We start from the raw sequence: 19,634 nt of genomic DNA, 5'->3' as shown, positions 1-19,634 counted from the left end.
GACAGCATGCCTTATCTAGATAAGCTTGTTATAACAAGGTATTTTTTACCTAATGTCTAAAATGAAGTTGCAGCATAAATAGCAGAAGTTTTGTAAAATGCTCAAAAATGCATATAAAAACACAAGGACAGCAATCATTCCCAAGTCAAACATTTCTCAAAGGACCAAAAATAAGTGAGTTCACAGAGTTCAATATCTGGATCTCTAGTCTGCTGCAGAGCAGCATTTCCCATCTCCGTTATGACTGTGTTGTAGGTGTTACAAGGGAAATACAACGGGAGTTGCTTTTTAAAATATTTAAAAGCTTGAAAACTGATTTTGAAGGATGAACCAAAGTTTTAAAAGAGCTCATGCTACAAATGCAGGCAATTGTCACACCATCGTCAGCTGTTGCATTACAGTAGCATCACTGGTAATACACAGGGTCAATTTAAGTGCAGAATGTAAACAAAATTATCAAAACTGTATTAGTTAAATATCACGCAAGTAGAGACGCCATATCCTTTGCAGCTTTCCAAGTGATATATCAGGCTTCAACGGAGAACCCCACTGAGCTTAATGGATAATTTAATTCTCTCAGAAACTAATTTTTGGCTGTCTGCAGACTCCAGATGAAAAACCACTGTCATTAGTACACCTTGTTCACATTGCCAAGTTCTCCTTTGCCATTGAACATTTCATTTTCTTTCCAGAAGAAAGAAATTCAACCTTCTGACTTGGCCATTCAGGGACATCTACCTACTTGACCACTGTCAGTTACACCAAAAAAATTGTTATATACAGAACATTCCTAGGACTAATGACGAAAGTAACCCCATCATGCTACTAGGGCTACAATCCCACACACACGATCAGCGTGGAAATCTAACATCCATGCAAGCTTTTCTACTTCAGGGTAAAGTCCTCAGTTGCATCTATATGCTCTCACCCTTCAATTCTGAAAAGAGGAAAAAACTCCAGGGATTTAAGGCCAAAAATGGTTACAAAAAACCAAACCAAAACAAAAACAAACAAAAAACCCAAACAACCCCTCCCCAAAAACAATTTTAAAAATTAAAAAAAAAACCACAACACATAAAGGATCAATTTTACAATCAACAAAACAAACTAAACAGGTTTGAATGTAAATTTCCAGCAAATACATTCCATCATCCAAGAGTAAGTGCTATAAATTCAGCAGATGTGCTACACCACAGTCGTAAGAAAGACTGAAGTCTCTGCTTTTAGTGTAAGAAAATCAGCTCGGCCATAATTGTACAGAGCCACCATGGTACTACCACAACAGCAACTTTCCCAATCCTACCTACATCCTCCCTGAAATCCTCCCTGCCATCTCCTAATCAAAATGCTTTTGAGGATAGAGGCACAAATAAGGCAGGAAAATGGCCTCAAGACCTGGCACCCTCCTCTGTGATGAATGGGCAATTCTGAGCAAAATGAAGTCCCCTGAGTAGCCCTCTGGGTTAGTGCCACTGCTCCCACCAGTGCTGCTGTCATTACACACATGCAAGCAATGCTGCATCTTACTGCACATGAACGCTGCAATGGCTAAAGCAAACGTTTTTCCCTGTTATGCCTTAATGTAAGGCTTACCTTGCACTTCCCTTTCCCCCCTCACAGATCCCAGCGAAAAATTGTCCTTCTGACCCCAAGGGGACTGACAAATGGAGATGGAGTGTCTCCTTCTGTCTTTGAGGTCACCACTTCTGATCTAGCCGTAATTCAGTAATTACTCAGTTCGCGTGGCTCTCCAGAAGCATACATTAGCAGCTTGGAGGGGGAACAGAAGGATGACACCATTCCTGACCTCAACCACCTCTCATCTCCACACACTCCCTGAGCTCCCTCTGCCTGGAAGGGGGGAGGACAGTAAGTGATGCAGGATGGGGGACTGAGAACAAATTTGCAGGTAACATGGGCTGGAAAGGCTCCCCAGTGTTTGTTAGAGCAAACATGATTTCTGAATGCAGCTGGTGGAGTCCTCTGAGAGATTTCTTCTTCTTTACAAAAGGTTTCACTGTTGATGCAGCACTAGGAAGGTGAAGCCTCCACGGAGTCAGGCACACAGATTTCTCACAGACATGGCCCCCGTCCCCTCGAAGTATTACCCTTATCCTAATCTATTCCCCTGTTACACCATTTCATGTCATGCACCGGCTCACCACTGCACTTTTACAGCTTTCATCTAGAGGCTCTTAGATGCTATGGGAATGGGCATTAGTGACTACCTTGAAGATAGATAATACAAAACATGACAGCAAGGTTGGGCACCTACAGGTCATGCAACCAGGGACTGAAACTTATATTCACGGTGGGACAGCTACATCTTTAAGCGAGTGTAAAGCAAGGGCAGCTCACCTGTTTCTCTTTCTCCAAGAAAGACATCAGCATGGCTACATTCATTAACATTTCCTACCTCTCTTCCTACCCAGCCCCAGGATTTCCCATACCTTCCCCCTATTTTTTTTACACTTAACTTCAGATAAAAAGTGTTACATCTGAACCTACACAAGGGAGAAGCAGTATCAGACATCTCCCAAGGAACTGCAGCAAAGACGGAGAGGGCTCTCCTCTCATTAATTCACTGATATTTAACTTTTCCCTTCAAGACTATCAAAGGATCCGTGCTTGCTGGAAAATATTTCTGACAAGCACAGATTTTTCAGCCTACTGATGGTCATGTCTTGGGTGCACCACTTGGAAGGTGCTCTCCTCCAGACAGCAGGAATGTCTCCATAAGCAATAGTGTGAAGTTCTACAGCCCCTTCCTGCAACAGAACAACTGAATTGAAAGACTTTTGAGCATCTCAAAGGAAGGAAAATCATAAAGCATCTGAAGGTAGGTAGTGTGAATCATAGCAGGAGAAAAAATTAAAACATTGCAACACTTCTGCCTTTTCATCTTCTCATTACAAAGAGCTGATTCATGAAAATAAGATCTTTGTACCTTAAGACCTCTTCTACTTCTTCCTTTTGCTTCCTGCCAAAAAGCTGCTTCTGGCAGAATAGAATTAGTTGCTGTGAAAGTGATTGTGATGCTGCAGACAAAAGAATCTGAGTCCAGCAAAAAAAGCGAAAAACAACAGAAGCTGAACTTTTAAGGAAAAGCCAATCAAATTTCCATGCAGATGCCCAGAGTAATAATGGTGGAAATTAAAACAGAAAGCCATACAAATGTGATTCTCCAGCAAGACTGTCTCCAACAAGGCAGAAAAGTCCATCAATAAATCTTCATTATCTGAATTGCTAAGCATATCTAAATAAAAGTAGAAATTCAAATATTAGAACTTGTCTTTTTAAATTATCTTACATAAAACCAACTCTGCCTTGCCTGAACATGTTTTACAGAAAGGGATTTTTTTTCTCTCTTACTTCTACTAGCCCTTTACAGAGGTTTCATTTGCTGGGGTGGCTTTTTCTGCCTACGGGGAAGTGGGAATTTCTGGGCTTAACAAGCACAAATCCCCATGACATACAGTTCCAAATTTTAGAGGCAACTAAGGTTTTGATTCTTACTTTGCTCCCCGTTGGCTTCCTCCCTGATGTATGCAATAGCTGTTGAATCTCAGCTGTTCCAACAGGAGAGAAAAAAAAAGGTCCCTGAAGGAACAGCTTTAGTTCTTCCAGTCACCTTGCTGCTACCACGCTCCAGAATTCCAGGCACATGAAAAAGCACATAAGAAGAGCTTGCAGCAGCAAGAGGCCAACACAGAAAGCATCAGACTGGACCAAAACCAAGAGAGTCTTCTATATTCATCTGGTAAGAAGTCTGTACTTATATTGGGTAGTAGAAACCTAAGGGTCCACTAAAGATAGACGTTGCAAGAAATCTCATTAACTTCTTGTCACAGAAATCAACTTCTGTGCTTTTTTTTTTTGTTAGGTATTGTGATGTTCTCTGGTCCTGATTCATCTGAGAGATTGGTTTATTGAAAATATTTTTAAAGTTCCACCACAGCTTACTCACATATCTCCTCTAGCTAACAAAACATGAGAGAAAAAAACCTACTTCAAATACAACCACTTTAATTACTTTGTATCTCGAGACTCATTTAAGTTTATTCAATGCTCAAACACTCTAATTCTACATTTCAAAAGTTATTAATGTCCTATTTTAGTGCCCTGCATGACTTTAAAGTTGCACTCAAATCCAAATCAGGATAGGGCACATGAGAACATACAGAACTTAAAACTCTGAACGCAACATATTCCACTATTTATGAACGCTACTGACACATTTGGGGATGGGGAAAAGTAGCATATTTTTATTCACATTACCTAACCCAAGTGATGAAAATGCTTTAAAAGCTATTAGGTAACAAACACAAAGACACAACTGTCCTCTGTTAAGAAAATGAGTCTTTAATTTTTAAAGGCTGGACAAATCTATCGTTAGAGAGTCCGAGCCATGTAGTAAAATCTTAAGTAACTTGGTTTTGTTTCAAGATTTGAGGAATTCTTCCAGTTGCCTATTTAAGTTCAGTTTTAAAATAACAAAATCTCTGCTTACATATCATGGCTTTCATCATTCCTCTTGAAATTATCTTCTGCAGATGGGAATCCTGCTGGTACTCACATTTGTCCTGAGAGATGATTAGGACTGAAGGTCTCACATTTAACTTCTGTAAATGTGCTCTGAGTAATTAGACCTAAACAAAATGCTGTCAGTTCCACTGGGGCTCTGAAAATAAGGTCAGCACTTCTTAGAACAGCCAAAGCAAAAACAAGATACCTCAGCAAGCACAGTTCATGTCCACCTACCAACTCAGTAATCCTCCACTGGTTTTAGCAAGTTTAGGAAATAGCCCAGATTTCCAAATAAGAAACAAGTTATCCCAACACTGACACTTTCAGTGAGAAGCAGCAGCATTGGGGGGAGGGGGGGAGCTGCAGAACTCAAGGTCATCCCCTGACAACCCCGGCTGAACCCAGGGTTAATGATGAGACACTGGTTACAGTGGTGGAGAGAAACCATTTCACCAGGGTGAAATTTCACATACCCTGGGGTGCCCACCCCCAGCTCAAGGATCCCCTCATCAGGGCCAAGCCTTTTCAGAGCAGGGAGCATAATGTGAGAGAAGAAATGACTACTCTTCTCCAAACGTAAGAACTCTTGCAGTGTGATTCATTCCACAGGCTAAAGATCAAGGTGTCGGCTTACTCTTAATATTGATGAAAAAGGGCAGTCAGCCTATTTATAATCAGCTAGCATTATCTCTTCTCGAGAAACAGTAAGTCAGCAGCTAGCCTCAGGTGATAAGTAGGGGGTTTCCTTAACAGTCCTTTTCATTGGGACACAAGTTTAAAAAAAAAAAAAACATGTAGAAAAGAAAGACAAAAAGCAGTTGTTGTTACAAGAAAGGGAATATCTTAACAGAAACAAGGGCGGGGGGAACTAATTAACGCTTTCAGCTCGTGCCCCTTCACCACTGCCTGGAAATTATTTTCTGATACACACATTGCCTGCCTAGGGCTTTTTGAGAGACCCTTGCACATCCTCACTGATTACTTCCCCTACTCAGGGAGACAGACTGTCCTTTACCCTAAATGCTTTTATCCTCTTGATGAGGTCTCTTACCCAGCTGGATCCTTCTTCCTTCTCCCATTGCAATCTCTGAGCCTGAGAGAAGACACCTGGGGACCTTCCACTTTGCTTAGGAAAGAGATTTAATCCTTTCATGTCCTAGCATGGGGCTGAAGTGATGCACATCTCTCCCCGACCTGAACACCTACAGTTACAGTCCTGGGTGACGGATGTCCCCAGCTGAAGAGAAATCAAAGGTAAGGGTTTTCTCCACTGTTTCCTGCTCTTTTAAAAGCAGGTGTAGATAAAGAACTGAGGAAAGCCCTGTAGGGGATAATCTTGCCATACCCAGACAAAATAATGAGGCTTAAAATCTCTTCTGTACCTAATCTTAGCTAAATCACATCCCCAATGTCCTCTGCCCTCAGATTTGCAGGGTGCATTTCATTCATCATCACCCACCTCCCAGACTCACACGCAGTGTCCAGTCCCACTTGGTCACCCTCACTTCTGCTCTCCCTAGGGCCAGAGGTCCAAAGGAGGACGCCTCAAAGGTTCTTTTGACTTAATTCTCCAAGAGGTCTGTGGAAGGATTCTAGGTGTCATTTCCCAGGCAAGCTAGGTAGTGACTCAGACAAGCCAACAGACAGTACTCTGCACAGACAACGATTTTTATCTTCGAAGTGCTTTACAAACTTATAAATCCCTACTTCCCCTCTGAGGGGAAAAAAGGAAGAAAAAAAATCCCTAAACATCACCATTGTGATGGAACAGAGATGCAAAAATGCCTAGAAGTTCTTTCATGTTGGAGCAGAGGCAGAGGAGAGGAGTCCCGAGGTGCAGCAGCACTTTGGGTTTGAGGTTGTTTGTGGCTTTTACACCAAAGACCTGGATTCGAATCCTGTTTCACATCACTCCAGTAGGATAGAGGCTCTTAAGCTGTGGCCAACAGGTCCCTTCCCCAAGGGCAGTGGAGCTGGGGCTCTGAGAAGCAGGTGGCAGCACATGGGTGTCTTCCAAGAATCTGCTTGCCTGTTCAGACTGCAAAAGTGCTGCACAATTAATTATACATCTGTGCTACAAAAGATCAGCTCTATAACTGCAGGGGGTGCTATTCATCAGCCTTGAAACATATTGGCAGAGGACAGCCAGGGTCCAGTAGTTGCAATAAAGAAATAAATAACTACAAAAGCAGGAGGTGCTCTGGGCCTTTAGGAGTGAAGTGCAGCAGCAGGACCCGAGTGACCCGGGAGCAGAGAGAAGCCTGGCCCTGCAGACAGTCAGGGCACGGTGCTTTTCACAGGAGCTTCACGAATGAGAGCAGCAGAGAAGCCACCGGTCATCAGGGTGATCGGGGTGAGATGCGTAGGCAGAGCGGTGGCAGCAAGGAGCCTGCCTGACACCTGCCCTTTTCATTTCTCAGCCCTCCTCTTTCACGGAGGCAACAAAACATCACATTCCCAGTAGTGAGAATCCAGTCCAAAGTGGCTTCACCAAAGGACAAATTCAGAAGGACCCCCTTTCGGTCATCCCTTTCTTTTGAAGCCCTCCTTTCCTGGAGCAGGCATTTAGCAAGTACAAATACACCACAACATTAGGCATCCTTCCACTGTCACTCTCCACTATCCTTCCTCCTCCAGACACGCACACTAACACAAAATGACGGCTTCCTCAACAGACTGAATGAGCAAAGCCCTCGCGCTGATCCTTAATTGTCTGCGCTTTACTCTCTTGCTCCAGTCATATTATATCACAAAACTCAAAGCAGCCCACCCACTGCCCCTGTCTTTGTCCAAAATCTCAAGTGAACAGTAAATTTGACACAGGGAAAAAAAAAATAACCAAAGAAGGGAGGGGCAAGCTAACCCCTCACTTCCCCCCCCCCCCATCTTCCTCCTCCTCTTTTTATATTTTTTATTTTTTAAAAATATTTTCTAGGTTGCTGTTTGCTGCTGGTGCACCCACATTGCTATCGTGCAGCTGTCAGTTAAAAAAACAACAACAATCACCGACCTCCCCCCCCGCAAAAAAAAAATCAAGAAATTAAAGAAGAAATCATATCTCACAGCCCTTGAGAATGTGACCCTGAGGCCTTGCCCTTCTCCCTCCTGATGCACCCACATATCACGGGGGAATGGCAGGCCCCCTCCCCATCCACCCCCGTGCTACTCTGAGCCTGCAGAACAAGGAAAAAAACAACCACATCCAAAACCAAAACAAAATAAATTAAAAAAAAAAAAATCATCAACGAGAGATACATGGGGAAGAAAACGGGGAGCGGGGGGGGGGGAACACCTTCCCACCGGCATATGCAGAAACCCCATAACCCATTTATGTCGGTCTCGCAGGAGCCAGACTGCAGCGAGCAGCCAACAGCTGGGGCCTTTGAAGAGGGACAAGGCGAGCGGCTCGCCGTGCCCAGCCACGCCGGGCTCCGGCTGCCCCCGGCGCCCCCAGCCCTCCCCCAGCCCCCCACCCCGCCGCGGGCAGCCCGGGCGGGCACGGCGGCGTCGCGGGGGCGGGTGACACGCACAGGGCGCCGCAGACACACGGCCGCCGCCGCCGCCGCCGCGCGTGGTCGGCGAGAGCTGGCCTCTGCAGGGCAATTTTCCACTCTCAACTTTCAGGGAGAGGGAGAGAGAGATAAAGCCCATTTACTGTACCTTTCTGGCATCTTTCTCAGCTTTCCCTGCTGCTTCTCCCCACCCCCTTCCGATTTATCTCAGCTACTGGTTTTATAAACCGAGAGGGTGGAGGGGGGGAGGGAAGAGGAGAGGAGGGGGCTTTTTTTCTCTTCTCTCAGCCTCGTCTGCACCTTCTGCTTGAGCCCGCCGGTGAAGTCACAAGACCGAGTCTCTGACATCACACAGAGCCCACAAACGCCGGATTGTGACTTCACTGCAGGGTAGAACAGGGAGGAATAGGAGAGGGGAGGGGAAAAGGCTCTTATTCAAACACATATCTGCAGTAGTAACAAAGGGAACTCAGGAAATGGCTGGCCAAGAAAATGGCTTTTTTTTTTTTTTAATAAATCATATTCCCTTTTTTTGTTGTGGGTTTGGGTGGTTTTTTTTGTGGTTTTTCTTCACAAATAAACTTTGTGACCACAGTGGAAATACCTTTTAAAAGTGGCCTGGGCAGGACAGACAGCAAGCGCCAGTCCAGGTGCCATCCTCCAGCGCAGCACAAGCACCAGCAGCCCTTCTGGGACAGAAGCACCTGCCACGGCCCCTCTGGACCTGCCGGGACTGGAGCAGGATGAGGTGCTGGGGTGAAGATCAAGGGGTGGCAGCGGCCACAGGAGAGGCTCAGGGGGGCAGGGCAGAGGGGGATTGCAGGGTAAGGATGAAAGAGGCAGACGCTGTGGGCTGTGCCTGAGCCACACAGGGAAGGCAGCGCTGAGAGCCACCGGGCAAGCAGGACCACGCAGAGTGAACGCAACTCCGTGCCAGAGGTCTGGGAGCTGAGGGCCAGGCAGAGGTAAGGCTCTTCAGTGGGCACTTGGGGGTTTTTTCCCCATCCGAGGATCAGAAATCTACTAAACTACAATTTGAGTAAAAGCGGTCAGCGTAAAGGTAACAGAGTTGTATGTAAGGCCTAAGCAAGGCAATAGGGAAAAGAGGGGAGTTTTTGATTCCCTAGTGTATTTTTAGGTGCCCTGGGGAGGGGAAGACAGACTGGGGTAGATGAAAGAAAGGCCAGGAGACTTTGATGTACTCCCAATACAATGCAATGCTCAGATGTTGCTCTGGGAGCAAAAGCTGATGATATAAGACTTCTGTAGTCATTTCTGAAATGAAGCCTAGAAGAAAAAAAAGGCTTATTAAGTAGCTATTGGCATAATGTGACCTGGAAAGTTGTAAGATTTGGGGCTTTTTTTGTTTTGTTTATTCAGCTGGTGTAATTTTTTAACATCAATTTCTCAAAATTTAACACCACCTCAAACATGTCAGTAAATAAACCCCAAAAAATAAAAATCTGCTATTTGTGTTTAAAATGGATTTTTTTTACCTTTTGAAGCAAGGCAACTCAAACACACTGTGCTAATCATGCCTGAAGGCCAGGAATTCAGAGGAATAAGTCAAGGGCACAGCCACAGCCAAGTGAAATTAAAAATAAATATTAAAAAATAAAACTGTGCTAATTGCAGACATTATATTTATGAAGTTATTGGAACTGCAGAGCCAAAAGGAAGACAGCTTGTGATCTTCACAGTGTGTCCACTCCTCTCTCCAACCTCCATCCCTGTCCTCATCAAACCTACAAAGCAATTCCCATCGCCGTGTCGACCTGGAAGGGAGGAAAAAAACAGCACTACCATCGTAGCCTGCCCTTTCCGCAACCTGCCAGTGAGGCAGGAGGGAAATCTGTATGTGGAGCGAGCGAGAAGCGAGGAGGAAGCAATCCAGATCCCTGCCATGAACCAGCTGGCAAGTACATCCCCAACTTGCTGCTGCTGGACGGTGGGAGCGCCCCATGAGTGCCTGTGGTGCCTCAGAGGGCTGGCACCAGCACTGGAAACCCAAGACACTTGTCAGAAACTTTTACACCCCAGCAGCTCTATGTGCTTCCAGCATAAAATCCAGGCATCCAGAAGATGGTTTTCCAGGTTGGAGTTGCTCCATGGCCAAAGCCTCTGTTCCCACACCAACTCTGAATCCTAGTGCCTTAGGGCATCATCCCAGCCCTGGCAGAACCACAGTGTTAGGGAAGATTTCCCCTGTTGTTTTACAGTGTCTCTATGCCAGTACGGCAATAAACCAGGCTGCAATGGATGGAATAAACTCTCCTGCCTCTGCTCGTGAGAGGGAAGGAAAAGGCATGAATTGTAAGCAGGGAGGTCCCCATCCAATCTCATATATTTCAGCAAGTCTTGCTCCTTGTTTGGCCACAACCTTACTACCATTTTTATATCGACTCCTTTCATTTTTTTTATCTGTACCCTGCTGACTGTGTGAGAGGAAAGCTCCATGTTTATCCCACTCCTCCTCTCTCGGGGAATCTCTCTCAACCTGCCCGTGGCAGGGAGGCAACATGGCTGCCAACATTCCAGGATGCAAGGTGAGGAGGTGAATGGGGGAGAAAGGGAAGCACAGGCATTTGCTGGGAAGAGGAAAAAAGAAGGGGGAAAGAGCAAGGAATCTAACACATACACACCGACTTGCATGGGCTTGCTCCAGCTTGGCCCACGATGCAATTACCTGACTTGGAGGCTGGCCAAGCCTCCCAGGTTAAGTCCCTCTGCACTTGTGCAAAATGCTGTCAGAGCTGCCGGGACTGTGAATACTCAGGGCTCCGGCAGCACGCCTCATCCAAAAAGGAAAAAGGGGAAAAAAAAAGAACAGAGACAGGGCAGGGACTGAATGGGCTTATTTTCACACAACTGCAATTGTTTTGTTGATGCGGAAAGGTAATTAAAAAAAGTTCTGATTTCAAACGTGCCACAGAATTCCCAGAGCCCGGAGGCTGCTGCTTAGAGGCAGATTAATCACACTGAATTCTCCATCTAGATATTGCATGCACTCCAAACTCCCACCGCTAATAGCTCTAATATTCTCCTCAGCGTGTGCATGCTGCTGGTGTTATGTTCCAGGAATATTAATTCCCCAACTCGAGCTCCTTTTGCTTGCGCATGTACCCTAAAGGCTTGCTGCCGGGCACCAGGAGATTATGGAAAAGAGAAAACAGGGCTAGAGGAGAACCAGGGTGCAAAGGTACTGGCTGCAACTCCTCAAGGAAAGTCATTAATGTTCTTTGGATAAGCAAGCCATCCAAATAAAATCTACCTGAAGGCCAAGTTCTTTAAACAAAGACAGCCAACTACACACGCACAAGATGGTTGAAATTAAAATGAGCTCCCAGTGCTGGCTTTGTGTTACCCATTCCCACTACCCTGAGACTTGCTCAGAATCTCAGTCCTGTTAACTGTGAGCTCTGAACTAGCGGTTTCTTCTGCTGGTGTCTTCCCCCAGCCCCCTTACCCCTAAGCAAGGCTTCATGCATCTGAAACTCTTGCTGCCACACACCAGTAAGAGGGAAAATATAGCAGGCTGTAGCACTTTACACAGCAAGTCCCTTCAGAATCCCTAGCAAAACTGACAGGTCAGGAGGTTCATGGTCCAGCTCAAGGCATCCCCAAGATCCTCATTCCACACAGAAAACAGGAAAGGGGAAGGTGAAGTCAGGAGAGAAACATACAATTTTTCTTTGCATTCAACTAACTGCCATCCCCGATAAGCAAGTCACAGTGTGTGTGATCTATATATATGGGCAAAAGGGCAGCTGCTAAGCTTTAAAACCAATGCACGCTTGAGAAGTACATTTAAGATGCCTATGATGTAATTTTCAAAGCTGCTAAATGCCCAATGCTTCCCCAGTGCTGTTCAGCAAAGACTGCAGGTAGTCACCAGATTAAAACAGTTCCCTAAAACTGGCCATACCAGGACTCTGGAAATCACCACGCAGAAGAGACCTCAAAAACGGATGGTGCTGGCCATGCTTCCATTTAGTGGAATTACTTGTTGGACAAAAAGCTGTCATGGGCATGATTTTCTTTGTCAAGCAGTCAAAATATGTATCTCCATGTAATGTAAATCGGTGTACTTATGTCAGTACCAGAAAATCAAAAGGGGTTTTGCCCCTTTTGTTGCTGGTGGTTTTGATAAGCGAACCAGTACGATATCTGAGTCATAGGTCAAACTGGATGTTCAGACCAGCCCATGAGCTGTTCTCACAGCTGAGAGCCTAGTCTCTGGACTAAAATCTGTAACACCACAGGTGCACAGGAGGTGGCCCTCTCCACAATCATGGTAGGTCAAAAAGAAAAGTCATATCCTTATGGCTAAATATTTTACAGGGGGCTGTTGTTGCTTGGAGAGAAAAGGATAGCAACCTTTTTTAATCTTCTTCTTCTTGCTATCTATACCATGCAAGTCTACAATCATACGTGCGCCTTGAACTCTCAGCCAATTCCTTAAACTTGGCTTCTGCTGCAGGGAGAGAAAGGACAGGTCTCCAACTGAGGCACTGTCTTTGTAAGGCCCTTGGGGCTTAACTCTGCTGTAGTGGGCAGGGAGAGGCATGGGCTTCCTCCACTGTGATAAACCAAGGCACTGGCATCACTCTCTGTAGCTTAGGTGCAAATCTGTGATCCTCTTTCTCTCTTTGTGCACAAAGAATGAAGCTGATAGTGAAGCTGACATCTAAATCCTTAATATTGCACACCTGAGATAACCCCAGGTGGTTTTGTTTTTCAAACTCAAATATACAAGAAGGGAGAAAGACAGAAGGATTTCAACCCTTGTCAAACCCTGCTGCCAGCCCCCTGAGTTACAGATCTGTGAACTCTTACATGGGATGAGGGCTCTTTGCTTTTATCTCACTGTGCAGTGTGTGTCCTCAGCCCTTTGCAAACAGATGTTTTGCCCTCTGAAAATGAATAGAGGGGGGAAAAGAGAGCATGAGCACAGGGGGAAAAGAGAGAGAGAGAGGGAGAGCACGAGCATGAGCAAGAATGCCGTCTGCAGATGTCAATCAGGACTTCAGTCTAGGTCTAACCTGCCAGTCCTGCAAAAGGAGGATACATGAATTTTCTAGTTGGATAGTCAGTGTCATCAAACAAGAAAATTGTGAGGTTTAGATTGTAATGCAGTCTCACTCACATTCAGTAAAAAGGCCTTGCTACATGGAGATGATGTGGGACTGAGGAGAGCCTATTCCTAGCACCTTAAAAATTAAAATTTCACTACAAATAACCCAAATGAAATGGTCAAAAATAGTACAGCATTTCAGACCGTTTTTGTAGAGCACGGTAGTATTTGGCATGGGGAAAGTGATTGTAGGTAGAATACTGTCAGGTTTGGGGAAAGCTTTCTCTGCATTTAAAAAAATTATATGAAGGAAAATATTCTTGGGAATGAAGTCTAATGATTACATGTATATAGAGTGTCATCTCTATCTTGGCGTTTAACAGAAATCAACTCCCCCATGGCAACACCCTCCCCTCCAGCCACCCACCCTGATATTCTTCTCCACCACTTCCCACCCATTAACCCAGTACCTGCAGTGCAGTGTTCAAGTGGGACTGGCGGAGCTGCTGCCGCTGTCATCTCCTCGGAGCTGGCAGTCACCTGCCAATCTCGCCCCCACTTCCTCCTCCCTCCTGCTCCCCCCCACCCCTCGTCAGTGCAGCTTTCCCTGGGGATAGATCTCTCTCCCCCCCCTCCAGCAGCCTCACAAATAACTACTGTTAACTCAGTAATATCCCCCTCCACGGTTTTTTAATTACCAGCCGAACACGGGGCACGAGACTCGCACATCCAGGGAGAAAGGGGCCGGAGAGGCGGGCTAGCAACAGGGAGTCGGGAGAGTTTGGGCTGATGTGGGCTTCAGCCGAGAGACGGCTCCCTGTGCTCCAGCCGCATGGCAGGGCTGGCACAGCAGCCTGCAAACCCCGCGGGACACTGCCACCCTGGGCACGGGCACACGTAATGTGCCACTGTGCTTGGGGAGAGGGGGACTCGGTCCTGCAAGGGCCGGTGTGGAAAGCTGCTCCTGCAGGACAAGGGGATGCTCTGCTACACCAGCTGAGGAAGCATCATCCGGGACAGCATTTGTTTATATGGTATTTAAAATAGGGACCAGGAAAAGTGGGGGAGGGGAGAAAAGGGAAAAAAAATCAGGTGCATTTCTGTTTGTGTATCTTCACCAAATACATCTCTCCTTTCACATAGGAAAAGGCCTTTTTTTCCCTTTGCAAGACAACAGTCTTATTTCACCTTTTTTTTGTGTGAAAATTCATCGGTCTGTGGCCTGAGGCTTTTTCTGAGCCTTTTATTAAATGGACACGGCTTACTGAACTTTCAGACGACCTCTCCACCTAGTATTTGTTTGTTCACACCCATTTACACTCTCTTGATTTTTAACAGGTCTGAATAGGGCTTATTTTTTTAAACACTCGGTTAATGAAGTTTTATCTGAATAGTCATAAGCCTATTAGTGCTCAAGTTGTCCATCGAATTCCCCCTCCCCCCCAGAGGTTAAACAAGACCAGAAATCCTTTTGTATTTGAAATAACACGCTGGGAAGAAAAGAAGCAAAGAAGGATAAAAAAGCCCAAGCCGCCCATTAGATCCCTTTTAAATCCAAAAGAGACACTAGAAAAGGGGCATCACGCAAGGCACTTTCCCCGTTCCCCCCTCTTCATTCTTCTCCTCCCTCCTTTGTAGGTCACCTTTACTATGAAGATGTTGATGCTTCAAGTCTTCATTTGCTTAAATAAAGGAGTAAGTTCAACACCCCAGTCAAATAACCACTGTACCCCAGGCGGGCAATGAACAGGAAGGGACATCCAGGGAGGCAGGCCCCCTGCCTAAGGCGAGCACTGGGTCTTCAACACACGAGTGGGACTGGGGGGGTCTTCCCTGGGAAACAGTAGGCGCTTTTGGAAGAGGACAAGTTCGATATCATGGCACTGAAAATGCTGGCTCGAGTGGAAGGGGAGGAGACAGACATGCTGTGCTGAGGAATGGCCCTGATGCTGGCCTCTGTACCCTGGGAAGGGCCGAGGGCAGCAGTTGAGGGGAAGAGCACGGCAGTCGTGGCCTAGGAGTCCTTTGGCAGCTGCTCCTCCATCCCGGCAGAGCATCCTGGCAGACGAGAGAGCCCCCGCTCCCCTGAAATAAACAGCAGCCTTCCCAATGCTTCATTAAACTAACACAGCTTCCCGCCATTGCCCCGGCAACCGACACAGGCCTCCTGTTTGCCAGCTGGGGGAATTAAAGGAAGCCTGGCAGCCAGCCCCTGGCTCCTCCAAAAGCTCCCCTTACACAGTCAGAAAGCATCCCCTGTCACGGGAGGGGACCAGGTGGCTCCCAATGTGCCAGCTGAGATGGTGGACTTCTGCCCACCCCCTCTTGCAAGCTACAGTCCCCAGGGGGCCAAGGACCCTGCCACTGCCACCAGCACTGCTGCCGGAAGGGAACACAAAGCTGGAGGGCTCACCAAAATGGTCCCCGAACTGGAAAAGGACTGAATAACCCCTGGATGGTTCAATAGGTGGATGCTACTCCCCTCCACAGCATCACCTCTGTCCAAATGCGATCAATAGTTCACATTAATTAGCAACACAAAATTAATTCCTCTTGCTGCCCATCCACCAGCTGAGTGAACAAAATACATCCTATCGTCCCTGGTTTGGATCCTTTCATCTCTGGTTTTCCTCCTCTCTCCTCAACTACATTTACTGTGGGGTAAGCCTTAGCACGACCCCCACTCCCTTCAGCCCCTTGGTGGACACAAAAAGTGCCACAGACCACCAGCTGTCCCACCCTTTGCTGCTCGCCCTTGGAGGAAGTGTTTCAGGAAAAGTTTCAAATGGAGCTGTGTTGTACCAGCCTGTGGATACCTTCCTGCTCTTCTACCTGTTCTCAATCCATCCGTTCAAAACAGATAGATGGGCCCTTCAGCCAAGGCAGAGACATTCTTCCACACACCCTCAGCACAGAAGCTCTGCCCAGATCCCAAAATCAGACCTGCTGGGCTGGTGTGGGCGCAACATACAAGCTGCTTCCAGCACCTTCTTCCCACCACTGTCCCAGGCCACTGAAACCACAAAAGAAGCCTGGCAAATTGGTGAGGAGAGGGAAACATCTCACTTCAAAACAGCAATGAATGAAGCAGTACTATTCACTTGCTCGGGCATCCACATCTGTTTTGTCCTGTTTTCCATGACTACTGGCTGTGAGCAGAGGTCTCACAGGGAGGAGCATTAAGTATTTATTCCAGCTCTCAGTTTGTTAGCTTCTGATGCCACCAACATGTTTCGATTCTGCTTGAAAAACTACATTGCCTTTTTTATTTTTAATCCAGGGATCCCAAAACAACCACACAAAGGTACCTCCAATCTCCCCAACAGTAGCCTTGCTTTCTGTAGCTCTGCAGCACACATTTAATAACAAACTTAACTCAGTCTGGAGAGACCCATTTTCAGTCCCACCTCTGAACAATCTATGCCCTACTCCTCTCTTATTTGGTGATGATACTTAGCTTTGTGAAATACTACTTAGCTACATCTAGAACAATTAAGGAAAAAAAAAAAAAGGAGGAAAATAAAGAAATTAGTGCATTCCGGATTCTGGCCACAGCTCTGCATTGCATGAGGAAGTGGCACATGAAAAATGTGGAGCTGTTTATAAGCATTCAATAACACTCTCTAGCAATCTTTCAGGGGCAAACACAAAGGTAGTGAGTCCAAGCAGCCATACAAAAATTAGCTCAGCGATCCCACCTCAGTGACAGAAGACAGCACTGTAGTTAAAGGTGTCTGAGCAAATCTTGAGCAGAGGGAAATAGGGGTAGGATGATATAATCAAACACCTTCCTGCAGTGCAAATCTCTCAAAAAGAAGTGTTACAGACTGTGAAAGGTAAAAGGGACTGTAAATTATAGGGAAGAATACTGCCTTATCTTTGAGAAGGGATGTAGAGAAAAAGGGACACTTTCCCCTATTTGCAGGAGAAATTAAAAGGGGAAGATGTGTGTGCTGACCACTGCAGGTAATAGCCATTAGAACTGGGGAGCCTGGTAAAAAGTTGTAGGCCTGCCAGTGGTCCTGGTTTAGCCATGTCTCCTTCTCTGGAAGTTTTTGATATTCTCACCTGGTGTGGGGCTGTGACCTTGCAAAAAATCCCATACACACACACACACACACACACAGAAAAAAAAAGGCAGGTTCCAATTTCTTAAGCTTTTCTTTACAGCAATAAAAGTCATAATCTGGAGATAAAAAATGAAATGCTTTTCCCAAAATAAAGCCAAATTATGTTTTTATTTGTTGGGGTTTTTTCCCCTTCAGGTATTGCCAGCATGAGGAAGGAGAGGCGGCTGACAAGTCCTGAGGCAAAGAGAGACCTGCAACAACAATCTGGACTGGTCTATGCCCTGTCCCCACCTCTCCAACTGGGAAGCACTTGCAGCCTGCTGTTGCCAAACCTACTTTTATTTTTTTCCTTTCTCCTCACTAATTAAACCTTCAGTCAGGTCTGTCTCTCCTCCCACCTGGACTAGTTCAAATCCCTGCTTTCACATTATTTTTCATTCTTCTCCAGACCCAGGAGATTTGAGTTTCTCAAGTCTTAAAGTTCCCGGAGGATGGGGTGGGTAAGGAGCGGTCTCTTGGCTCAGGCGCACACGGTCCCCCTCTGGCTGCCCTCCTCTGGGACTGGTTTTCCGAGCAGAAGAGATCGCTGTCAGCGAGCCAGAGGCGCGCAGGGCTAGGGGAGGTGCTGGTCTCCGTGTGCACACCGCGTCCTCCTTCCTCACTGCTGCCATACATGATTAATCATCCCTGAGACACGCCTGCTGCTTCCCTCTGGCTCTCCAACAACCACAACAGCGGCGGCGGCGGCAGCGGCAGCTGAGAGCACAGAGACCTCCTCAGGTTCCCGGCCCCAGCCCAGCGAACGTTTCCCAGCGGGGACCTCTGATCCTCGCACTCGTCTCTCCCGCACATGCCGGTCCTGCCTCACGGCCTCGCAATCAATCGTTCCCCTCCCCCCATTTTCAAACTCGGCTCATCTCCCACCCCTCCCCCACCCCCCCCTCCATCTGTGTCTAATTGCATTTCATCTGTAGTCATTCTCTGGAAAACTCACCGGGAAGGTGTCCAGGAGACTAGCACAAGCTCAAACACGCGCTCATTGACACGGGGAGCCGGGGAGCAGCCCGCCGCTCTGCTGGGCTGGATCAGGGGCCCGGGGGAGCTGGTCCTCTCAGCAGCCCACCCCTCTCCTCCCTGCTCCCAGCCCCGGCAGGGGATGCGGTGCCTGCCAGCGGGCGGGGGGGCTGGCAGCTGGAGAAAGGCGGCAGGCAGCCAGGAAGGGCCGGTGAGAGCCAGCGGGGCAGAGGTGAGGCTGCTCTGATGCCAGCTCGTGCTCCACCGCGGGAAGCATTCGCTCCCCTCCTTCCTCCGCCGAGCACCGTCGGCCTCCCCGTGGGCTCTGCCAAGGCCAGCGTGGGGCAAAGGCAGGGGAGAGGCGAGGTCCCACCCGTACGACCTGGCCCCAGCGTGATCCGGAGGCTCTCCCGGCTTCTGGCTCTGCAGAACGATGTCCCCATCCCCACACAGGCACTCTCCGCTTTGCACCACCGCTGTTCCTGCCTTGACCGGGGCACGCTTAAGCCCGACACACGTCCCAGCTGTGTCTGGTATGGCACGTGCATCCCTGCTGGTCTCACAGCTCCACAGTCCCACCCCATCGCCTGGCTGCTGCTCTGATCCTGCATGGCCTCCTGTAAAATCCAAACATTTCCCAAGGGCTCGTTCACCCTGGGAAGGCAGCGATAAGCTGGGCTCCGAGCGGACTGCACACTGGGCACACCGACTCACGCTGTAGCCACTCTAACTCAACGCTGCCGGAGGAAGCGGCTCAGCTCTTAACTGCATATGAAAAATGCCCACACAGAAGAGTCAAGAACAGCGGGGGAGCCATAAACTCACACCCCAGCGTACTGCATGCCAACATCCTTGCATCAGCGAGTGTAAGTGCCCAGTGGTTTTACACTGAAAGCAAGGTTTCCTCCTGGAGAGGCAGACCCTGAATGTGGGCTATTTTAAGGTTTCAGACCTTGGGTAGAAGATCTGCAGCCCAAGGGCTGGGCACAGACCACAAGTTCAATTTGCACAGGCTGGAGCCACCTGACTTCACACATCACTGTTGGATAATGTGAAGCTGTGGACTGATGCGTGGCTACCCAAAAGCCCAGCTTGGTTCTCAACAAGGGGAAGGTTCGCCACCTTTTGCACAAAGAGTCAGTCTTCCAGCTGTGGGAGGATAAGGAATAAAATACTAACCTATATAACACCACCTTCAGCTTTGTCCATTTGCAGCCCAAACTCCGAATATAAAAATTCACGGCTCAGATTGAGGGTGACAGATTTATTTCAGTAGGCCAGTAACATAGACACAGACAAAACTTTCCCCATTTCTTTTTGCCATCAGCTCTACAAGCAGATCTGCTTCTATCCAGACTATCCAGAGAACAGTGATTACATCCAGGTAAATCCCAGGCTTTTCCTTTCACTTGTCTTCCATTAACAGTGGCTACCCAC

General features: G+C 47.3%; 1 protein-coding gene across 7 annotated transcripts in view; it reads right to left on the bottom strand.

Annotated features, from left to right (window-relative positions):
• The window catches only part of TCF20 (transcription factor 20), a 130,946-nt gene that overhangs the window by 68,652 nt on the left and 42,660 nt on the right, over positions 1-19,634 (bottom strand). Inside the window, exon 1 of one of the 7 annotated variants that reach the window (XM_038152968.1) lies at positions 8,188-8,473. The exons of the other annotated variants lie outside the window; for them this stretch is intronic. The gene's annotated coding sequence lies outside the window, so the exon portion shown is untranslated. Of the gene's footprint in view, positions 1-8,187; positions 8,474-19,634 lie in introns of those variants that run through there. 7 annotated transcript variants of the gene reach the window in all.

The sequence above is a fragment of the Motacilla alba genome, chromosome 1A, assembly GCF_015832195.1.
Source record: "Motacilla alba alba isolate MOTALB_02 chromosome 1A, Motacilla_alba_V1.0_pri, whole genome shotgun sequence".
Classification (NCBI taxonomy): Eukaryota; Metazoa; Chordata; class Aves; order Passeriformes; family Motacillidae; genus Motacilla; species Motacilla alba.
The sequence above is the reverse complement of the archived record's forward strand: the minus strand, read 5'-3'. Positions and strand labels throughout refer to the sequence as shown.